The 14,076-nt window shown below is 43.7% G+C and overlaps 1 pseudogene; it reads left to right on the top strand.

Annotated features, from left to right (window-relative positions):
- The first annotated feature begins 3,589 nt into the window (after positions 1-3,589).
- On the top strand, positions 3,590-12,089 carry LOC147359537 (nucleolar RNA helicase 2 pseudogene; annotated as a pseudogene).
- The last annotated feature ends 1,987 nt before the right edge of the window (positions 12,090-14,076 follow it).

The raw sequence follows: 14,076 nt of genomic DNA, 5'->3' as shown, positions 1-14,076 counted from the left end.
TAGGATGCCCCTTTACTTATAAGTATGTCCTTAATACCATTTATGTCCTAAATCCAGTAGCTTTCATATAAAACCAGAGAATTACTCATAAAAATTCAGGGACTTTCCTGGTGGTCCAGCGGTTAATGAGTGCTTCCCCTGCAGGGGGCATGGGTTCAGTCCCTAGTTGGGGAGTTAAGATCTCACTGCCATGCAGTAGCACCGCCAAAATTAATTTTTTTTTTTAAGTTATTCATTACCTAATCTACAGACATTCTGTCTCAATAATGCTCATAGTAAAACTAAGAAATTCATGTTTCTGCTTTAGGATCACAAGTTGCATTTAGTTTTCATGTCTCTCCTCTTCAGTCTTGAGCATTCCTCAGTCTTTTCTCATCTTTTTGTGACTGACATTTTTAAGGAGTGCAGGCCACTGCTTTTGGAGATGTCTCTCAACTTGTGTCTGTCTGACATCTTTGTGGTTGGATTCTGGGTACTCTTTGGCAGCAGCAGCACAGGTGAGGCTGTGTCCTCAGCGCATCACACCAGGGGGTCATGAACCTGACCTTTACTGCTGAGGTTGAACTTTATCACCTGAGTAAGGTGGTGTTCTCCTCATTTCTTCATTGTAAATTGTTTGGGTTTTTTTTCTTTTTAAATTAGAAGTATCTTTTGAGAAGACAATCTGGGGTGATGTAAATATTCTGTTTCTTGTCAGATTTTGAGAGTATGTTTGAACCCCGAAGATTTTATTGATCTGGATAACTACAGTGGTGTGGTGACTTAACCTAGAGCTAGACATCCTGAAGTGTGAAGTCAAGTGGGTCTTAGGAAGCATTACTGTGAACAAAGTTAGTGGAGGTGATGGAATTCCAACTGAGCTATTTCAAATCCTAAAAGATGATGCTGTGAAAGTGCTGCACTCAATATGCCAGCAAATTTGGAAAACTCAGCAGTGGCCACGGGACTGGAAAAGGTCAGTTTTCATTCCACTCCCAAAGAAAGGCAATGCCAAAGAATGTTCAAACTACTGCACAATTGCATACATCTCACACACTAGTAAAGTAATGCTCAAAATTCTCCAAGCCAGGCTTCGACAGTCTATGAACCGAGAACTTTCAGATATTCAAGCTGGATAGAAAAGACAGAGGAACCAGAGATCAAATTGCCAACATCTGATCACAGAAAAAGGAAAGGAATTTCAGAAAAACATCTGCTTCATTGACTACACTAAAGCCTTTGACTGTGGATCACAACAAACTGGAAAATTCTTAAAAAGATGGAAATACCACATCCCCTTACCTATCTTCTGAGAAATCTGTGTGCAGTTCAAGAAGCAACAGAACCTTACATGGAACAACTGACTGGTTCAGAATTGGGAAAGGAGTTCATTAAGGCTGTATATTTGTCACCCTGCTTATTTAAACTTATATGCAGAGTGCATAATGTGATAAGGAGGGCTGAATGAATCACAAGCTGGAATCAAGATTTCCAGGACAAATTACCTCAGATGTGCAGGTGATACCACTCTAATGGCAGAAAGTGAAGAGGAACTAAAAAGCCTCTTGATGAGGATGAAAGAGGACAGGGAAAGCTGGCTTGAAACTCAACTTTAAAAAACTAAGATCATGGCCTCTGGTCCCATCACTTCATGGCAAACAGATGGGGGAAAAGTGGAAACAATGACAGATTTTATTTTCTTGGGCTCCAAAACCACTTCTGACAGTACGGTGACTACAGCCATGAAATTAACAGACGCTTGCTTCCTGGAAGAAAAGCTATGACAAACCTAGACAATGTATTAAAAGAGACATCACTTTGCTGACAAAAGTCTATGTAGTCAAAGCTATGGTTTTTCCAGTAATCATGTATGGATGTAAGAGCTGGACCGTAAGGAAGTCTGAGCACCAAAGAATTGATGCATTCGAACTGTGGTGCTAGAGAAGACTCGTGAGAGTCCCTAGGACTAAGGAGATCAAACTAGTCAATCTGAAAGGAAATCAGTCCTGAATATTCATTGGAAGGACTGATGCTGAAGCTCCAATACTTTGGCCACCTGATGCAAAGAGCCAACTCACTGGAAAAGTCCCTGATACTGGGAAAGATTGAGGGCAGGAAGGAGACGGGGGTAACAGGATGAGATAATTAGATAGCATCACTGACTCAATGGACATGAATTTGTCCTGTGGAGGACAGAGGAGCCTGGCGTGCATTGATGGGGTAGCAAAGAATTGGACAGGACTTAGCGACTGATAACAACAACCCTTAAATATCAGCACTGATCATTTTAAAACAAATCACATTACTGCAATCTGGCAATGCCACACGATTTCACACTACATATCCTGTTCTTAAAAACCTTTCCAAGTTTGCCTATTCTAATTAAAACAGAAACTCCTTGTCATTCGTAAGTAAAACACTGCAGGATCTGGCTCTAGCTGTCTCTGGGACCTCAGGGACACAACACTAAAACAACACTTTCAGTCACACTGGATTTCCTCTGGTGGCCAAATAAGCCCATTACTAAGGCCAGTGACAGATACCAGGGCTTCCCTCTCAGAGGCCCATTCCCCAGGCCCCAGTCCCTCCTCTTTCAGCCCCCGGCCTCTGCCTGGGCTCTCTCCAGGCTTCACAGGACCTCTGCCCCATGGTCTGAGCTGCAACCCTCCTCTGAAAGGGCCCTTCCCTCACTGCCCGCCCTAAAGAACGGGGCCAACTCTGTTGCTCTTCTTCTGTTGCCCCGTTTGCTTTTCAGTACTTATCATGATGGGAAAGTGTCTCATGTATGTATTGTTTAAGTCTGCTATTTGTCTACTTCCATTAGCACGTAAGCTCCATGAAGGCAGGGACTTTTTCCAAGGCAACTATAAATTTTCCAGATTAAAAGAGCAATTTATAAAACCTCATGGGCCTCATGATCATTGCAGCATTATTCACAACAGCCAACACATGGAAACGACCTGTGTCCGTTGGTGGATGAGTGGATAAACAAGATGTGAAATTCTATATAAATATATATATGTAATTGTACATACACGTATGTACATATACACACAATGGAATATCATTCATCCTTAAAAAAAAGAAGGAAATCCTGCCCTTTGTGACAACATGGATGGACTAGAGGGCATTATGCCAAGGGAAATAAGTCAGAGAAAGACAAAAATACTGTACAATCTCTTTTACGTGGAGTCTAAAACAAAACAACGTAAAACCTCAGAGGTGTTTATTCTTTGGATTCTTTTCTCTCACTGCTCTCTGTCTACTTTTGTAAATGGAAAGTTGGATTTAAGATCTGCTTCTATGTTTTTCAAGCTTCCCTGGTGGCTCAGAGGGTAAAGAATGTGCCCATGATGTGGGAGACCTGGGTTCGATCTCTGGGTAGGGAAGATCTGGAGAAGAGAATGGCAACCCACTCCAGTATGTTTGCCTGGAGAAATCCATGGACAGAGGAGCCTAGAAGGCTACTGTCCAGGTGGTTGCAAAGAGTTGGACACAACTGAGCAAATAACACTTTCACTGTTTTCTGTTTCCCAAGGCTTTATCAGGCTCTGCCGAGACCAAGCAATGAATTCCATGTTTTATTTCACAAACACACACCACTCGGCCCATGTGCAGTGTTCTCCCCTCTCAGGAGCTCCGCAAGGCAGTGCTGGTCCCGTTTCACAGGCACGTCTCTGCAGCCCCGGACATGGGAGGGCTGGAGAAGGACACTGGTCCAGCTCCTTCCCTCATGAAAGACAAGCAGCTGATCCAGCTGCCTTACCTTTGTGGGGTCTCCTGGCATGGGGGCTGAAATGCAGGGCCTATTCCTGCAAGGGTGGAGAGCTGTCTTTGAGGAATGGACAGCCTTCCGCAGTGTTTGCTCCAGAACCACTTGGGAGCAGCTAAGCAGGGGCCCTGCTCTACCCAACAGAATATCAGTCTTTACTGGAAACATACAATTCAGTGACATTTCCGGCTCATAAAATTCAGAGTCTCCAACTTCCTGTCTGTTCCTCCGAGGGCTGTGCTTCTGGCACGGCCACTGTGTCTTCAGTGGGATTTCACAGGCAGAGTGTGATCTGCTGGCCTGAATTGCTGTGAACCCTGAACACATAATCTCACAAAAATGAAAACAGTCTTCCCTTAGTTGGAAGATTATATTGTAATATTATGGAACATATAGCATCTGTGCTAACAATTTCTATAAGCTATCTGCTGTGATTATTTCAAAAAGGGCTTACAGTAAAAGATCCCTGAAACCTATTTCTACTGTATCAGATACATTCTGAATTTTTGCACAACAAGAGGGCCAAACTCAAGCTCAGCAACATGTATGTTAAATGGATGAAGTCTCTTCCCTCTGAACCTTGAAAAGGGCTGAAGCACTGGGGAATAATGATTCAGTTGACTTCATGTTGCTCCTTAAGACTTTTGGCATCATTACAGCAAAGCCACATTTGACTCAGGAATAAAGTTCAATGACTGTTTCTTACAAGACTCCTGAAAATTAAAAAAGGATACAGTAAAGGCAGGCAAAGAAGTAAAAATTACAGACAGTCACAGAGAAGAAAGCTTCAGAACCAGGTACAGCCTGTCCTCGGTGACTCACTGAGTAACTGTCTCTGCACATTTATAACAATGGCTCTGTGGGACCTGAGCAGACCCTTTCGGCAGCTCCGTCTCAGGACCTAAATTTGCCCAATCAGCCTAGCCGCAGTTCAACTCTGGAGCTTGCTGTCAAAATGCAAAATATCTGGAAGGATTTCCACATCAAAACACTGCCAAATGTGAATTTTTGCTCAGAATGAATTTGTCAGTGAGAAGAAAAAATGCCAGATTGGAGAATTTTCAAGAAACACTCTGCTCACTTGTTCTCAACGTCAGATTTCCAGGCTGTGGATGATCCTACATAAACTCAACTTCTTATGGATAAAGGACAGACAGTTCCATGAAACAGGCTTTGACTGTGGGGTCCAGGTGCTTTCTAAACTATTAACTTTACACCTTAATGATTCTTTTAGAACAAGGTTAGAAAAAAAGTGAAAGTCCGACTCTTTGCGACCCCATGGACTATACAGTCTATGGAATTCTCCAGGCCAGAATACTGGAGTAGGTGGCCTTTCCCTTCTCCAAGGGATCTTGCCAACCCAGGGATTGAACCCAGGTCTCCCGCATTGCAGGCAGATTCTTTACCAGCTGAGCCACAAGGGAAGCCCAAGAATACTGGAGTGGGTAGCCTATCCTTTCTCCAGCAGATCTTCCCGACCCAGGAATTGAACTGGAGTCTCCTGCATTGCAGGTGGATTCTTTACCAACTGAGCAATGAGGGAAGACCAGAACAAAGTTAATGTCACATCAAACTATTGGGTTGCTTAATTAGTAGCTGTTATTAAAGAAATTAGACATTTATCCACCAAGGAAAGATTAATTCATGTTGTTGATAAGCCTGTTTAGTAATAATATTTTACTTTTACATCTTGTGCCCTCTACATATTAATAACTAGATATGAAGGTGCCGTAGGTATATCAACTTTTGGGGAAGGCACAGTTGATTTACCATATTATATCAGTTTCAGGCATATAGCATAGTGATTCACAGTTGTTACGAGGTTATGCTCTATTCATAGTTACTATAAAGTACTGGCTATATTCCTGGGTCAGGGAACTTTTAGCTGGTTTATTGTATACCTAGTAGTTCACGCCTCGTACTCCTCCATTCTCCCTACGTTGCCCCTCCATCACTCCGGTTCCCACTGGTAACCACAGTTTTGTTCTCTATATCTGTGAGTCTGTTTCTTGTTATATTCACTAGTTTGTTTTATTTTTTAGCGTCATTTAAATGTCTTTCTCTGACTTATTTCACTTAGCATAATACCCTCCAAGTCCATCCATGTTATTGCAAATGGCAAAATTCAATTCTTTTATAGCTGAGTAATATCAGTGGTTGGAGAAGGCAATGGCACTCCACTCCAGTACTCTTGCCTGGAAAATCCCATGGATGGAGGAGCCTGGTAGGCTGCAGTCCATGGGGTCGCTAAGAGTCGGACACAACTGAGTGACTTCACTTTCACTTTTCACTTTCATGTATTGGAGAAGGAAATGGCAACCCACTCCAGTGTTCTTGCCTGGAGAATCCTAGGGACAGGGGAGCCTGGTGGGCTGCCGTCTACGGGGTCACATAGAGTCAGACACGACTGAAGTGACTTAGCAGCAGCAGCAGCAATATCAATCGTATATACACACCACATTGTCCTTATCCATTCATCTGCTGATGGACACTTAGGTTGCTTCCATGTCTGAGCTATTATAAGCAGTGCTACAATGAATACTGGGGTGTGTGTTTTTTTTTTCCCAATTACTGTTTTGGTTCCTTTTGGGATACATGCCCAGGAGTGGAATTGCTAGACCAAACAGTAGCTCTGTTTAGCTTTTTGAGGATCCTCCATATTGTTTTCCATAGTGGCCGCATGGGTTTACATTCCTACCACCGGTGCACAAGGGTTCTCTTTTCTCCACATCCTCACCAACACTTGGCATTCGTTATTATTATTTTTTTAATGACAACCATTCTGACAGGTGTGAGGTGGTATCTCATTGTGGTTTTGATTTGCATTTCCCTCATGATTAGAAATACTGGGCCTCTTTTCATGTGCCTGTTGGCCATCTGTGTGTCTTCTTTGGAAAAATGTCCCAGATAAACTGAAGATGATGCATCAAGAAGGAGCAAATGAGAATTTTTTTCCACTTTGTCCAGCTCCACTGGCCCTGAGAGGCAGAGCCCTTTGTCCCTGGATTCTGGGTAACACAGTGTACACAGAGGCAGCAGCTGAGCCATGCGGGCAGTGAGGCACTCTCCTACCCCACCCCTAAGGACAGGGCAGCATCTTCCTGAAGAAAAACAGCCTCCTGTTGGCAGGACCTGCCATGTGCCGTCCTTCAACGAGGACTTCATTCAGGCTGGCAGGGGGGCCTATCCAGATCCCCAACTGTTGTGGGCTGAATGTCCAGTCCCCCTAAAATTCCTGTGTTGAAACCTCATACCCGAGGTGATAGTATTAGTGGGTAGCATTTGCAGGGTGACTGCAGAGCCTTGCGATAAAAGCAGCACTGTTTTGTAACAGAGGCCCCAGAGACCATGCCGTGAGCACACAATAGGCCTTCTGCAACCCGGCAAAGGGCCCCCACCAGACCCTGAATCTGCTGGTGCCATGACCCTGGACTTCCCAGGCCTTAAAAATGTGAGAAATACATTTTTGTTGCCACCCAGTCTCTGGTATTTCCTTTTTTTTACAGCAGCCCATGAGGGGAAGACACCAACCTTCCTTCCACTGCCCCGCATTCACCCCTGGATGTGTTATGCTCCCCCACTTGGTGCTTCTACACAAATGCTTTCTCTGACCAAGTCCTACCTGTTCTCCAAGATCTGTGATGTCCCCAGGTCCTCCCGCTGCCCTGCACCCACCTCTCTGGGATCTCTGTTCTGCAGTGCAGTGCTTTCTGTACCTACTGTCGTGGGTCTCCTCCCTCCTCCTCAGGGCCCAGCGCAGGGCCTGAGTGCTCTGTGGGAGTGGAAGAAATACATAAGTACAACTGGGGTGCACTTGTAGTCCCACGAGCTCTTGCTGAAATTCACCATTTGGAATATAAGCAAAGCTTCTCAACACACTTAGGCATGATGTCCTGAAGTTGACCAGATGTTGGACATGGGCTTTGCTGATCAAGTGGAAGAGATTTTATATGTAGCATACAAGAAAGATTCAGAAGAAATCCCCAAACATTGGTCTTTTCTGCAACTTGTCCTCATTGGGTGTATAATGTTGCTAAGAAATACATGAAACCTACAAATGAATAGGCAGTCCCGATTGGTAAAAAGACACAGAAAAGAGCAATAACTGTAGAGCCTCTGGCTATCAAGTGCCACTGGACTGAGAGGGCAGCAGTTACTGGGGACGTGAGCTGAGTGTACAGTGGTTATTAAGGGTGCACTATCACATTTTGTGAAACGAAGGAAGAAACCCAGTTGTCACAGAATGTGGCCATAAAGCAGGATGCCCAGTCTTTACATGGAGACATTCCATAGAAGGAAGGCGAAATCACCCTGAAAGGTTTTAGAAACGATGATGTTGGAGTTCTGGTTGCAACCAATATTGCTGCACATAGGTTAGACATCCCTGAGGTTGATCTGGTTGTTCCAAGTTCTCCACCAAAGGACGTGGAGTCCTACATTCACCATTCTGGGTGAACAGAGCTGGAAAGACCAGAGTTTGCATCTGCTTTTATCAGCACAAGGAAGAATACCAGTTAGCCCAGTTCAGTTCAGTTCAGTTTAGTCGCTCAGTCGTGTCCGACTCTTTGCGACCCCATGAATCACAGCACGCCAGGCCTCCCTGTCCATCACCAACTCCCGGAGTTCACTCAGACTCACGCCCATCAAGTCAGTGATGCCATCCAGCCATCTCATCCTCTGTTGTCCCCTTCTCCTCCTGCCCCCAATCTGTCCCAGCATTGGAGTCTTTTCCAATGAGTCAACTCTTCTCATGAGGTGACCAAAGGACTGGAGTTTCAGCTTTAGCATCATTCCTTCCAAAGAAATCCCAGGGCTGATCTCCTTCAGAATGGACTGGTTGGATCTCCTTGCAGTCCAAGGGACTCTCAAGAGTCTTCTCCAACACCACAGTTCAAAAGCATCGATTCTTCGGCACTCAGCCTTCTTCACAGTCCAACTCTCACATCCATACATGACCACAGGAAAAACCATAGCCTTGACTAGACGAACCTTTGTTGGCAAAGTAATGTCTCTGCTTTTGAATATGCTATCTAGGTTGGTCATAACTTTCCTTCCAAGGAGTAAGCGTCTTTTAATTTCATGGCTGCAGTCACCATCTGTAGTGATTTTGGAGCCCCCAAAAATAAAGTCTGACACTGTTTCCACTGTTTCCCCATCTATTTGCCATGAAGTGATGGGACCGGATGCCATGATCTTCGTTTTCTGAATGTTGAGCTTTAAGCCAACTTTTTCACTCTCTACTTTCACTTTCATCAAGAGGCTTTTGAGTTCCTCTTCACTTTCTGCCATAAGGGTGGTGTCATCTGCATATCTGAGGTTATTGATATTTCTCCCGGCAATCTTGATTCCAGCTTGTGCTTCTTCCAGCCCAGCGTTTCTCATGATATACTCTGCATATAAGTTAATCAGGGTGACAATATACAGCCTTGACATACTCCTTTTCCTATTTGGAACCAGTCTGTTGTTCCATGTCCAGTTCTAACTGTTGCTTCCTGGCCTGCATACAAATTTCTCAAGAGGCAGATCAGGTGGTCTGATATTCCCATCTCTTTCAGAATTTTCCACAGTTTATTGTGATCCACACAGTCAAAGGCTTTGGCACAGTCAATAAAGCAGAAATAGATGTTTTTCTAGAACTCTCTTGCTTTCTCCATGATCCAGCGGATGTTGGCAATTTGATCTCTGGTTCCTCTGCCTTTTCTAAAACCAGCTTGAACATCAGGAAGTTCACGGTTCACATATTGCTGAAGCCTGGCTTGGAGAATTTTGAGCATTACTTTACTAGGGTGTGAGATGAGTGCAATTGTGTGGTAGTTTGAACATTCTTTGGCATTGCCTTTCTTTGGGATTGGAATGAAAACTGACCTTTTCCAGTCCTGTGGCCACTGCTGAGTTTTCCAAATTTGCTGGCATATTGAGTGCAGCATTTTCACACCATCATCTTTCAGGATTTGAAATAGCTCAACTGGAATTCCATCACCTCCACTGGCTTTGTTCATAGTGATGCTTTCTAAGGCCCACTTGACTTCACATTCCAGGATGTCTGGCTCTAGGTCAGTGATCACACCATCGTGATTATCTGGGTCATGAAGATCTTTTTTGTACAGTTCTTCTGTGTATTCTTGCCATCTCTTCTTAATATCTTCTGCTTCTGTTAGGTCCATACCATTTCTGTCCTTTATCGAGCCCAGCTTTGCATGAAATGTTCCCTTGGTATCTCTAATTTTCTGGAAGAGATCTCTAGTCTTTCGCATTCTGTTGTTTTCCTCTATTTCTTTGCATTGATCGCTGAAGAAGGCTTTCTTATCTCTTCTTGCTATTCTTTGGAACTCTGCATTCAGATGCTTATATCTTTCCTTTTCTCCTTTGCTTTTCGCTTCTCTTCTTTTCACAGCTATTTGTAAGGCCTCCCCAGACAGCCATTTTGCTTTTTTGCATTTCTTTTCCATGGGGATGGTCTTGATCCCTGTCTCCTGTACAATGTCACGAACCTCAGTCCATAGTTCATCAGGCACTCTATCTATCAGATCTAGGCCCTTAAATCTATTTCTCACTTCCACTGTATAATCATAAGGGATTTGATTTAGGTCATACCTGAATGGTCTAGTGGTTTTCCCTACTTTCTTCAATTTCAGTCTGAATTTGGCAATAAGGAGTTCATGGTCTGAGCCACAGTCAGCTCCTGGTCTTGTTTTTGCTGACTGTATAGAGCATCTCCATCTTTGGATGCAAAGAATATAATCAATCTGATCTCGGTGTTGACCATCTGGTGATGTCCATGTATAGAGTCTTCTCTTGTGTTGTTGGAAGAGGGTGTTTGTTACGACCACTGCATTTTCTTGGCAAAACTCTATTAGTCTTTGCCCTGCTTCGTTGCATATTCCAAGGCCAAATTTGCCTGTTACTCCAGGTGTTTCTTGACTTCCTACTTTTGCATTCCAGTCCCCTATAATGAAAAGGACATCTTTTTTTGGGTGTTAGTTCTAAAAGGTCTTGTAGGTCTTCACAGAACCGTTCAACTTCAGCTTCTTCAGCATTACTGGTTGGGGCATAGACTTGGATTACTGTGATATTGAATGGTTTGCCTTGGATACGAACAGAGATCATTCTGTTGTTTTTGAGATTGCATCCAAGTATTGCATTTCGGACTCTTTTGTTGACCATCATGGCTACTCCATTTCTTCTGAGGGATTCGGGCGGGTCATGGTGGAGAGATCTGACAGAATGTGGTCCACTGGAGAAGGGAATGGCAAACCAATTCAGTATTCTTGCCTTGAGAACCCCATGAACAGTATGAAAAGGCAAAATGATAGGATACTGAAAGAGGAACTCCCTAGGTCAGTAGGTGCCCAATATGCTACTGGAGATCAGTGGAGAAATAACTCCAGAAAGAATGAAGGGATGGAGCCAAAGCAAAAACAATACCCAGCTGTGGATGTGACTGGTGATTGAAGCAAGGTCCGATGCTGTAAAGAGCAATATTGCATAGGAACCTGGAATGTCAGGTCCATGAATCAAGGCAAACTGGAAGTAGTCAAACAAGAGATGGCAAGAGTGAATGTCGACATTCTAGGAATCAGTGAACTAAATTGGACTGGAATGGGTGAATTTAACTCAGATGACCATTATATCTACTACTGCGGGCAGGAATCCCTCAGAAGAAATGGAGTTAGCCCAAGTGGAGCAAAAAGTGAGAGTTAAATTTAAGCGAATAGGTATTCCTTCTGCAGCAGAGATAATAAAAAAGCTTCTAGCAAAGGTGCCATCAGGCTCTTGGACTCTGTGCCTCCCACTGCAATTGGTCACTTCAAGCAGTCAGCTGAGAAGCTGATTGAGGAGAAGGGAGCTGTGGAAGCTTTGGCAACAGCCCTGGCCCAATTCTCCAGTGCCACATCAATAGATCAGCGCTCCTTGATCAACTCAAATGCGGGCTTTGTGACCATGATCTGTGATGCTCAACTGAAACGCCAAACATTAGTTATGCTTGGAAAGAACTTAAAGAGCAACTGGGTGAGGATATTGATTCCAAAGTGAAGGGAATGGTCTTTCTCAAAGGAAAGCAGGGTGTTTGCTTTGATATCCCTACTGTATCAGTAACAGAAGAACAGGAAAAGTGGAATGATTCATGGCGATTGGAACCTTTCTGTGGCCACAGAGCAACCAGAGCTAGAAGGACCATGAGAGCGATGTCACAACAGGGGGAAGGCAATTGAGGCTTCAGGGGACAGCGCGAGAACAGCCGAGGTGTCAGGGGACAGTGGGAAAGAAGTAAAAGCTTCAGAGGACAGCAATCAGGAGGTGGCAACAAAAGTAACAGATTCCAAAACAAAGGCCAGAAGCAAAGTTTTAATAAAGCATTCCGACAGAAATTTGAAGAAAAGGATTTATTTGGCAAAAACAACTGTGTTCGGCAACATGGGACTGAACATTGTTTTTCATACAAAGTTAAAAGCACACTGTTATTTCCTTCCTAACCACTTGCCCAGAGTCCATCTCTTCGAGAGAGGTAAGCTTCATCTAAATTATTTAATCTGTGGTGACTGTCAGTTATAACTTTATTGCTACTTCTATCTTGGGTATTCCTTTGGAAAAAGTGTATGGATTCATTACATATTCTAATATATTGTCTATAGATTATAAGATAAAGTCAAGCATGTATCTGCTGATACTTTTTTAGTTGATCTGTCTTTTATACTTAGAATGTCTCTTAGTAGGCTTCCTGGTGGCTCAGATGGTAAAGAATCTGCCTGCAATGCAGACCTGTGTGTCAATCCCTGGGTTGGGAAGATCCCCTGGAGAAAGAAATGCCAACCCAATTCAGTATTCTTGCCTGCAGAATTCCATGCACATAGGGAGGAGCCTGGCAGCCTAGAGTCCATGGGGTCACAAACAGCTGGACGCGACTGAGTGACTATCACTCACTCTTTGCTGTTGCTCAGTTTGCCCAGTCATGTCCACCAATTTGCAACTTCATGGACTGCAGCAGGCCAGGTCTCCCTGTACCTCACCATCTACTGGAGTTTGCCCAAGTTCATGTCCATTGAATCGGTGATGCCATCCAGCCGTCTCATCCTCTTACGCCCTCTTCTCCTTCTGCCCTTGACCTTTCCCAGCATCAGGGACTTTTCCAATAAGTCATCTGTGCACATCAGATGACCAAAATACTGGAGCTTCAGCTTCAGCATCAGTCTTTCCAGTGAATATTCAGGGTTGATCTCCCTTAAGATTGACTAGTTTGATCTCCTTGCTGTCCAAGGGACTTTCAGGAGTCTTCTCCAGCACCACAGTTCAAAGGCATCAATTCTTTGGTGTTCTGGCTTCTTTACAGTCCAGCTCTCACTGGGAAGACCACAGCCTTGACTATGTGGACCTTTGTCAGCAGAGTGATATCTCCACTTTTCAACACACTGTCTGTTTGTCATCACTTTCCTGCCAAGAAGCAATCATCTGATTTCATGGCTGCAGTCACCATCTGCAGTGATTTTGGAGCCCAAGAAGAGAAAATCTGTCACTACTTCCACCTTTTCCCCTTCTATTTGCCATGAAGTATGGGGGCTGGATGCCATGATCTTAGTTTTTTTAATATTTAGTCTTAAGTCGGCTCTTTCACTCTCCTCCTTCACCCTCATCAAGGCTCTTTAGTTCCTCTTCATTTTCTGCCATTAGAGTGGTATCATCCGCATATCTGAGGTGCTTGTTGCTTCTCTCACCTATCTTGATTCCAGCTTGTAACTCATCTAGACCAGCATTTTTCATGATGTGCTCAGCACATAGGTTAAACAAACAGGGTGACAGCAGACAGCCCTGTTGTACTCCTTTCCCCCTCTTGAACCAATCAATTGTTCCACACAGGGTTCTAACTGTTGCTTCTTGACCTGCATACAGGTTTCTCAGGAGACAAGTAAGATGGCCTGGTATTCCCATCTCATGATCCACACAGTCTAAGGCTTTAGTGTAGTCAATGAAACAGAGATAGATGATTTTTTGAAACTCCCTTGCTTTCTCTATAATCCAGCAAGTGTTGGCAATTTGATCTCTAGTTCCTCTTTCTTTTCTAAACCCAGCTTGGACATCTGGAAGTTCTTGGTTCACTCTCTCTGTTGGTAAAAGGTGACTTTTAAAAAAGATACAATCAACACATGGAGAAAGATACAATGATTGTCAAAGATTTTAACTTATTAATCAAAGAATCAAAAAGAAATTACAGTTGGCTCAAATGAAAACTGGAAGAATATTGGCATTAATTTATAAATTGAAGCAAAATGGAACTACACCCAGGGAATGCACATGTGTGTGCTCAGTCATATACAACTATTTGAGACCCC

This window comes from Bos grunniens, chromosome 14 (genome assembly GCF_055505025.1).
Source record: "Bos grunniens cultivar Pamir isolate PY7600 chromosome 14, Bosgru_T2T1.0, whole genome shotgun sequence".
Taxonomy (NCBI): domain Eukaryota; kingdom Metazoa; phylum Chordata; class Mammalia; order Artiodactyla; family Bovidae; genus Bos; species Bos grunniens.
Note: the sequence above shows the minus strand (reverse complement) of the source record. Positions and strands in the feature narration are given on the sequence as shown.